The sequence below is a fragment of the Rhopalosiphum maidis genome, chromosome 1 (genome assembly GCF_003676215.2).
Source record: "Rhopalosiphum maidis isolate BTI-1 chromosome 1, ASM367621v3, whole genome shotgun sequence".
NCBI classification, from domain to species: Eukaryota; Metazoa; Arthropoda; class Insecta; order Hemiptera; family Aphididae; genus Rhopalosiphum; species Rhopalosiphum maidis.
Genome location: NC_040877.1, coordinates 7,261,667 through 7,271,464, shown reverse-complemented (window position 1 = coordinate 7,271,464; position 9,798 = coordinate 7,261,667). Strand labels below are relative to the sequence as shown.

The 9,798-nt window shown below is 34.1% G+C and overlaps 1 long non-coding RNA gene across 1 annotated transcript; it reads right to left on the bottom strand.

The window, feature by feature from the left end:
- Nucleotides 1-387: 387 nt before the first annotated feature.
- On the bottom strand, nucleotides 388-9,559 carry LOC113560051. Its single transcript, XR_003406106.1, has 3 exons — nucleotides 8,824-9,559; nucleotides 8,630-8,675; nucleotides 388-1,794 (listed from the first exon to the last, which is right to left on the bottom strand). It is a non-coding gene; the product is annotated as an uncharacterized LOC113560051 (long non-coding RNA).
- Between the last annotated feature and the right edge of the window lie 239 nt (nucleotides 9,560-9,798).

Below are 9,798 nucleotides of genomic sequence, written 5' to 3'. Positions count from 1 at the left end.
GTCATACAAAACTTAGTTATCTTACGAAATTAATTCTATTAATTTTCTCATACTTATATAGGTTATAGGAATATACTTACATAACGTAGTGCGTTTCAAATGAACAATTCTATGACAGATATTGATAAATCATCTCCGTTCAGAATTGTTTTTCGTATGACGTATACAATGATACCTGTCATTGTATTCAAATTTAACACATCCACTATAGTGACCTACTCTCCATCTCTATTATACAGCAGAGTGATATCCGCTTTTTTTTTTTAATATGTAATATTTATTATGCTAATTAAGTAATTAGTCAAACATAATACGAACCGGTATTTATTTGATAAGAAATTTATTTATTTTCACAAGTATAATATACATTTTAACAATGTACTCGTATTAAAATATTATACAAAACAATAGTATATTTTATACACAGTAGAACTCCGATTATCCGGACTAATTAATGTCAAGGGCGGTCCGGACAAGCAAATACCCGGATGATTGGCGTATGATACATGAAAAGTTATATAACTGTATGAATATATTGTATGTATGTATTTATCATTAATATATACGTAATATAATTTAAAATTCGTAACCATAAACAAATAATTTTATTATATATTTATCTGAAACAAAATAAGCCTTAATTATAATATGTGACGTATTTTTAAGCCAAAAAAAGCTTTTTTTTACTCGTCCGGATGATTGGCGTTCGGATAATCGGAGTTCTACTGTATATAAAATACACGTTACACGTTATGCCCTACACGTAGAAGTTATTATTAGGGTGCCTAACCCACTGGGGGCGGTGAACTTTAGAACGAACGTTATAGAGATGCACATTGCTGGTACCGTACGTCATTGGGTTGTCGGGGAGAGGCTGGCGAGGCCCATTGCGTATGTAATGGGAATTATCGGGTGGAGGGGCACGAGGGAGATTACCGCGTACGTTATAGGGACGGTGGGGAGAGGGTGTCGAGGCACAGCATCACATACGTCGTAAAAAATGTTGGTTTTTGAATAGCTAAGGACTTGCTCTATAGTTTCCATTTGTTCTACAAATGAAAAAATTGCGTAATTTTAAGTGGCACTCTTTAACAAATAACAAAACGCTCAAAATCAATTTTTTTAAATATTTGTAGTACGATATAAAATAGAAAAAAAAAAATCAAAATCTATTTTTAGTCTTTTGTAATATTCAAGGATACTCATGATTTATATTAACAGTATTTGTGGTTATAAAAGTATTTATACAACGGCCGTATATTACGTACAAGTAAGACAACGAAATACTACGTGATAGGGATAGAAATAAGAAAATATCTTGCGAACGATGCTACACTGTGTCCGTGAAATTGGACCTAGAAGGTTGTAACCCTGTTTGCCTATTCCCTAGGGTGTGCAGATAACGATTTTATTAAAAAAAAAAAAAAACATAAAAATTAAAATTTTGAATGATGTTTCGGACCGTTGTGCGGGGGGTCACATACGTTATAGGGACGGCGGTGAGAGGGTGGCGAGGCACAGCATCACATACGTCACTGTCTTAGGTCTCCGGGTCTGTTCTCTGTTTTGCCTGCAACTTTCTTGATTCAATCTTTTCTTTTAATTTTAAAAGCTTTTTCCTAACCGTTAGCACCGTTGGTTTGCATGGTGCGAGTACTTGTACCGGCGACTCCCCGCGCGAAATGCTGGTAGTCGCCGCCGGTGCTTTCTCCTCCACGCAAACCAACGGTGTCGGTTCGGCCGGAGGCGTATAGCTGCAAGATGTGTTCTCCGGCTCTTCGATCTTCTTCGTGTCTGCAAAGGACAGTTGGTATAGTGCAATTTAATTTATTAAAATAGAACGCTGTGACGGAAAAAATTGTCATAGCTGCTGTTCGTTGTGTTAAACTATCAAAATCCTCGGGACCAAAGTGCTCGGTTTTCAAAATAAAATATACCCGATTGTTGAGAAAGTTTTTGGTCAGTGAACCTCTGCATAACATCTGTACAATATATTTCGGTGAAATATTGTGCGTGAATACTATAGTGGTAACTAGACCTCTATTTCTGGGTAGGCCGAATTGACATTAGCGATCCGCGGGGATTTCGCCCAAAAACCACTAGTATTGATTATTAACACCGACATAAAAAAACTGGGTGGGCTGAGCTACCCTACTAGTCGTGCTTATGAATTAGTGGTTTACCCATCAGTTTCCTCACTTTTTCTTCCAAAACCCTTGCTCCCTATAGAGTATATAAAAATATATACGCCCGCCGGAGACCGTGTTCAAGGCCAGAGACACCAGATTTGGCCAATATCACACAGTGTCTATAGCCTGGTAATAATTAATAATAATAATAATAATAACAATAATGCGGTTATGATGATGTCGATGATAATATATTGATAAAATATTATGTGTGTCATACGTTGTTTTCAGTTTAATTCGCTGCAAAATAGAATATTTGTCTGCAACTGATGAACACCACAAATAAAAAATTATTATGTAATAGCCACTAATAAATAATAATAATGTATATTGAATTTTTTATCTAATTCAGCGTTTCTCAAAGTGTGGGTCGCGGCCCACTGATGAGTCGTCAGTCAATTTCCAGTGGGTCGTGAACAATTTTTTGAATTATGATGTCAATGCTGTTATTAACCATAAGAGAAAACAAGCACATATTTCGCATACACATCATTATTAAAAGTACATTTATTAAAATAAATTGGTTATAAACCTATAAAATACTAAATATATATCACAAATTTATACATATTTATAAAATACAAATTTTGTTTTTTATAACTACTTCTTGAAAAGTGAAACCATGTGGGTTGCGAAAGATTTTTCAGGGTAAATTTGGGCCGCGGTACTAAAAAGATTGAGAACCACCGATCTAATTAAATGTATATTTGATTCGTTTTTCCACTATTTATTGACTTATATCGTTCAACAGTCACCAATATAGAGCCGTGGCTGTATATAGTATTATAAAATAATAAAGTATTTTAATAGGAAGTGAATTTAAACTTAAAATGTTATGAATTAAATTTAAGAACATGTTTGTGTGTATGTTTATGCGTGTATCTATTAAGTTTTGGTTATTTATTTTATAAATTTCTAGTTGTTTTTCATTAGTAATTTTACTCGGTATTAGAATAGATAGTAGATACCTAAATTATTCTCATAACAGTCATAGTGAACATTTATAATATTTTTTGATTTTTAAAGACTAAGTTATTGGATTTTATAACAGTAATTATTGTTGTATGGTGGTGATATAGCCTAGATCGAAATAATTGAGATATTTCAGATACTGCAGCGGTTGTTGTATGAGGCTAATCGGTGTAGTTATAATAGTTATACAACATATATAGGATATTGGTATATGGCTAAATGGCTTCACAAATAAACTTAGTTAACAACCAACAACGTTCATAATATCAGGCTGATATTAACTCCGTTTTGATGGTCACCCGAATAACAGCACTCATTATTCGCTCGTGAAATTTTCAATTTCAATATTATTTTTAGACAACAACACATGGCGAGCGTATTACATTCTGATGAGATAAATGTTTAGCAAATAGACCGCTTACTATTTTTAAATCGTTCATTATCATTTTATGATTAGAACAAATAATTCCGCTGTGTATTAAAATTTGGCGTTTTTTTTTTTTTTTTTTATAAACGTTTGTAATGACACCCCATTCGACATTATTTTAGATCACTTATACTATCACTTATCACTAATACACGTAGACTAATGTTTCACTGTGAATTTTATTTATAGAATTTATGATGTGTAACTAATTAATTTCAACTGCTGGAGGCATGTATTGCGTATTTTTGCATTTGTGGAGGACAACGGCGCCAGGGGCAATAAGAAGGCCCAACAATCATCTGTAGGCACAGCTACAGAAACATTTATTGTTCTCGACCGGACGGCGCTCGTGGTGGCTGAGGCTACCGTGGCCGGAAAAGTAAGGCGGCGCGTGACCAAGCTTGACAGCGCGGTCGAGCCACTCGGGCGGACGTGTCGGAGACGATGGTCGAGTCGTCGATGCCAACCTGCGCCAGGCCGTAGGCTCCGCGACCGTCTACCGGCCGTGTCCAAGTTGCCGGCCAGAAAGACCCACCGGCAACGTTTGTCCAAGTGTGCGTCACACGGTCACCACTCGCAGCGTTATGGCTGTATCCAGTATCCCTGGTTGAGGGACGATCGCGTCCAAACTTACATGGAGTTGATGAACTTGAAGGATGTGCAGGATAAACTGCTCTCACGTACGAAAAGAACAACGACGATTGATAGAACTTCCGAAAAACACGATCTCATTGTCCTGCTTAAAAACCACCGTCTTCGGTTAAAGAAAACGCAGGACGAAAACACGTCGGAACAAAGGGTCTTGATGGTGGAGCTAGGTTCGCATCTTGCGTCTCGCATCACAACCATCTGTTAATTAAAATATCGTCATCAAATTAGGTATGTCGAGCACGAATAATATATGATAAACGAGAGTGACAATCTTTTTTTCTCACCCCGCTTTATACGAATATAACGATTGCAATTTCGGAGTTGTAGAGAATAATCCTAGAATGGCGCGTGGCGCAGGACCCAAGTGCACCCCGAACAGTTTTTTGTTTATTGTGAAATAAATAATAATCACTACAAATTATTCGGGGTTCTATATAGTGTTATATTAATTATTATTATTTGTTGTTGTTAATAATCTACTTTTCCGGCGTCATCTGCTAATAATAATACCGTACCTGTAGTACATTGCTACAGTAGATTGAAGTACAAATGGCACAATTATAAAAAAAAAAAATGGAGACTATAAAGTATGAATGTATTAACGATAATTTTTAACTGTGGTAAGAAAAACTTATGAGAAACCTTGTACTGTAAGATATTATACACAATGAAAATTTCAAAACATGCCGATTAATTTTAAGCTATTGCCTATGTTTAAACCACGGACCAATTATTCACATTGTTTTACAACAAGATGATATTAAGTCAAAAAGTTTATGACAATAATATAATATTGATATGATATAAATAAATACTATTACGATGATTAATGATCGAATATATCAATAATATGATAAATGCAATGTTTTCGGTAAAAATTAAATTAAAATAAATTACTTAGACAGGAATAAAAAAAAAAAAATACATCATGAAATAATATTATATACTTTGGTATGTAATAAGCTAACCTTTGGTAGGTTGACTGTTCAGATATCTCCGTTCAGAATGGTTTTTTTTTTTTTTTTTTAACGATATTATAAATCATTGAATTCAAAAATACGATACCCGTTATAGTGATCCACTCGACACACCTGTATACTGTACAGTAGAGAGACACTTACCTCCTTAAGACCACCTTTCTAATATTACCGCGCGGTTTCGGCGGTCGACGGAGACTTACCAGACCTTTGCTCCTCCGTGAGTTTCGCCTTGCGTTTTAATCGAACACGGCGGTCTTTAGGCTTGACACTGAGGTCATGCTTTTCGGAAGTCCTGTCAATCGTTCTTGTCTTTTTCGCTTTGCGCGAGAGCTTCTGCTGCAGTTTATCCTGCAGCTCCCTCGCGTCCATCAGTTCCATGTATGTTTGGACGTTATCGTCCAACCACCAGGGAAATTGCATACAGCCATAGCGCGATTGGGTGCCGCGGGACGCTGATCTGGACACTCGTTGTCGGTGAGCGTTCTTGGCCGGCATTCTGGATACGGCGGACCGTCGCGGTGCGCACGGCTTGTCGCAGGTCGGCTTCGGCGACTCGACCGTCTTCTCCGTCACGCCCAGTTGAGTGGCGCGACCGCTGTCGTCTTTGAAGGTCACGCGACGCCTTATTTTCCTGGCCACGGTAGTCACGGTGGCCAGCCCATGCTCGGGCGCCGTCCGGTCGAGAACAGTTTCTGTGGCTGTGCCTTGGGCTTTAGTCTTATTGCCCCTGGCGCCGTTTACTTTTAAGTTTTTTGTGTTCATTTTTGTCGTGTAAATTTTGAAGTGTTGATAGTTTTAAAATGTTAAGAAATAAATCTAACGATTATAAATATCTGTTTATTTATGTATGTCGTAGAGATGGTAACGATATATATATATACTCATCGTGTATAATTAAGTATATCAAACATTTTCTGTATCGATATTCAATTTTGACTGTCGATCAAATTTTTCGTTATAATAATAATTATTTTAGTTATAATCATTTTTTGATTTTAAACCGAACGATGAATGTAATAATGTATTAAAATATGTTAAATGTGTATTTTTTCTGTGTTCACGATTTATAGTAAAAAAAAAAATGCTTTTATTTTATTATTTTTTGATTATGTTCTGTGAAATCAAAATGGTTAAGAAACACTGATTTAGCAAATAGTAGGTACTTTAGGAGATCAAAAGTAAAAAATTCCCATGGTACTTTTCTTTAATCGGGAAAAACAAAATAAAAAAATTAGTGAAAATGGAAATTTTTTTGGAAAACCTGCAGTTTTTGGAAAAATCGATTTCGTATTTTTGTAATAATTTAAAAATAAATATAATGTATATTTAATTTTCTTAAAATATTTATTTAGCATTTTTTAGAAATGATATAATTTTAAAATATTTGCAATTATTTGCAAATACAAATTGAAATTTTTCAATTTTTTTTTAAAGTTTATTTATGATTAAATTTTTATTTTTGAGTGAAGAAACTTGGCAATTAAATATACGATTTTTCTCACGAGTTATTCCTACCATAGTTACAAAACATCAATAATACATAGTTCCAATTTTTTAATAAATATTTTTAAGTTCAAATGTATACCGAATACATTAAAATAACGAAGAGATGAATATTTGAAAACTATTTTGTAGTCATGAATGCATTTGATTTATATTTATCAAATATTATTTGATTATAATTTATAGCATCTTATTATACACTATAATATAGTAGCTATGTATAATAATAATTAATAACAATACTAAAAACGGTTTTTAAAAAAGTGAAAATAGATATTGCAAGACTGAGTAGTGATTATAGTTTTGTCGCTTCACATAGGTTTAGGTAGCTAATAATTTAAAATTAAATTTTAAAGTCATAAGCACGCATCATTTTATTTGTATAAATTTATTGTAAACTCATTTTTCATTCACAATACCTAATTATTATTGGACTATCAACGTAATTATAATATGTAACATGATACCAACATTAGTTCATATTATATGATGCAGTCTTATACGTTATTGTGATTAGTGACCAGTGATTTATTTTTTTTATAATACTTCTTACAACAATCCTTGATGATAATGATGAGATAACATACGTACACTTACCTGTGAAATGGTAATGTTTTAATGAAAAGATAGGTCTTAACGTATTTTTATAAATAGTTTCTATGTAAATTGTAATTTAATAAAATATTATACTTCTTCCAGTGGTGTGTTCAGCACGAGATAATTGGGTAGACCAGTTTTGTTCTGTAGTGTGTAGGTGTGTTTATAACTAAGATTTTCCTATCACATGGCTAGATGGGATATGGAGCTGATAATAATATTCGATAATAAATATTAATAGTAACATATTTATTTTTAATAAAAAAAAAAAAAACCGAACAGTCAAATACAAATTGGGTTGACCCGGGCCTAGTCGGCCTACCCTCTGTAAACACGTCACTGACTTCTTCAAGTACATTAATCCAGGTAATTAATTTATAATTTTTTCCCGGTAATTTATCATGTTGAAATTTACTAAATTCAAATTTTAAACGTTCAGAAATTGAAATTCTTTACTCTTACTTACTATATGTAGGTAGATATTTTATAATACCTATATTATATGGGCTATATGTAATAAAGTTTAACATCCAACAATGCGTGTAAAGTTTCAGAGTTTTAAAATAAATCCTTCACCGCGCAAACCTGCATACTAGTTTTTTTCTTCAAATAGTGGTTTTTAGTAGACTTATAGATGTTAAATATTAAGATTTTCGACATTATACAGTATTAAGTGCACAACGGCTCCCTACCACGTTAAAGATACGTAGACACGCAGTGAACGTTTTAAAGAAATTTTGGATATGCCATTGAGGTTGTATATACAAGGTGATTTTTTAAGCACGCTTACCTCATTTTTATGCTTAAATTTTGCATGTATTCAAATTATTATTTTTTCACAGTTTCAAGTTGTTAAAAAAGAATGTTTTTATTAAAAAATTATATTTTTAAATATTTTTTATCCTTATATTTTTTTAAGTTTTTTATTTTTTTGAATGACAACATAGAGTTTTAATTTCATATTCCAAAGCAGAATATTTTTCTGAATATTTTGATACATAAAAATCGAATTTAGGGCGAGTAGTTAATGAGTTATACGTATTTAAAGTTTAGACATAGCACTTCGATAAGTGATTTATTAACACCAATAACGTCTGAAAGGTCTGCAGAAACTTCACTAAATTATAGTGATCTTGCACATGTCTCCTAAAACAATAACACCATCAGCGGAATTGAAAGTAATAGATTGTTGTCAGAACGAGTGAGTATTTGTATGAAGTGAATATACGCACATATAATGTATATTATGCATAATATATTATATGTATTAACGTATCCTATACCTATTTAATTTATAATTAACAACTCACGTTTTCTGGAGTATGATCGATGCCTCCGGTGAATATGGTGGAATATCTGGAGGTAAATAATTTAATAAAGAATATTAGCCATATTGGGTTTAATTTGAATATTTTGTAAAAAAATTTAATGGTTTATAAAATAATGTAAACATATTTTTAATCTCTGCGAGTTTCTGCCCTCAAGGTATATAATTGCATTTTACCTATATTAACCGTCCTTTCTAGACACAACGAGCGACGGAGGCGAGGCTGAACTGCTGAAGGAGAAAGCACAGGTGGTGAACCGGATGTTCACCGACCAAATATTGCGAGACCCGGCGTGAGCGACCATATACCGTCGGAGTTGGGCAGACAGGACGGTGGACATCCGACGTTCACTGGAGCTTCAAACAATCACCGACGGTGTGCAGGCACAGCAGCCAGAAGAATCGATGCCACGGCAATCGGCGACAAAAACGACGGCGAAAGACGAGCAAAAGACGAGCGGAGCCACAGACCCGAATCCCGCAAACCGATCAGGCGTCGCCCGAGTGCGCCCCGTTAATCATATTATCGTACCTTTTTAATAGCACAACTGCGTCCGCAATAATATCGCTAAAGATTTTGGTACATCGCATGTGCGTCCGCGATATTATTGCTAACAATATTTATCTTTATGAATAAAATGCATTGATAACTAATAATATTACACTGTGTCAGTTTGCATTTATTTCCATACGTAGAAACGTACTATTCGTAACTAATCTTTGACAATCACGTGCAGTATGTGTAGTGATGTGTAGTGATGTGTAAAGCTTCCATTCAAAATTGAATTCATGTTTTTACACACCTCGTCCGGACATATATTCCTTCTTAGAAATGTTAACGAAAATTCAAATAGACACAAACGTTTTGATTCAAACTTCCAATCATATATCTAAAAAAAATAGATCAGTCAGTGAAAAAAATATGAAATTCATTGAAAAAAATATACGAAAATACAAAACTGAACAGATCTCTAGATATGATTTATTTATTTATTTAGATATATTTATATTTTTGAGGTGTAAGCCAGTTCACCTGCTCGTGGTGCACCCTGGGTAACTGGTATATGAACTGGGACGCACTTGGGCTACGTCAAAGTAGTGACCCTTTTCTCTTGGGACGCACTCGGGAGTTGCCCAGCCGACCAACACCGG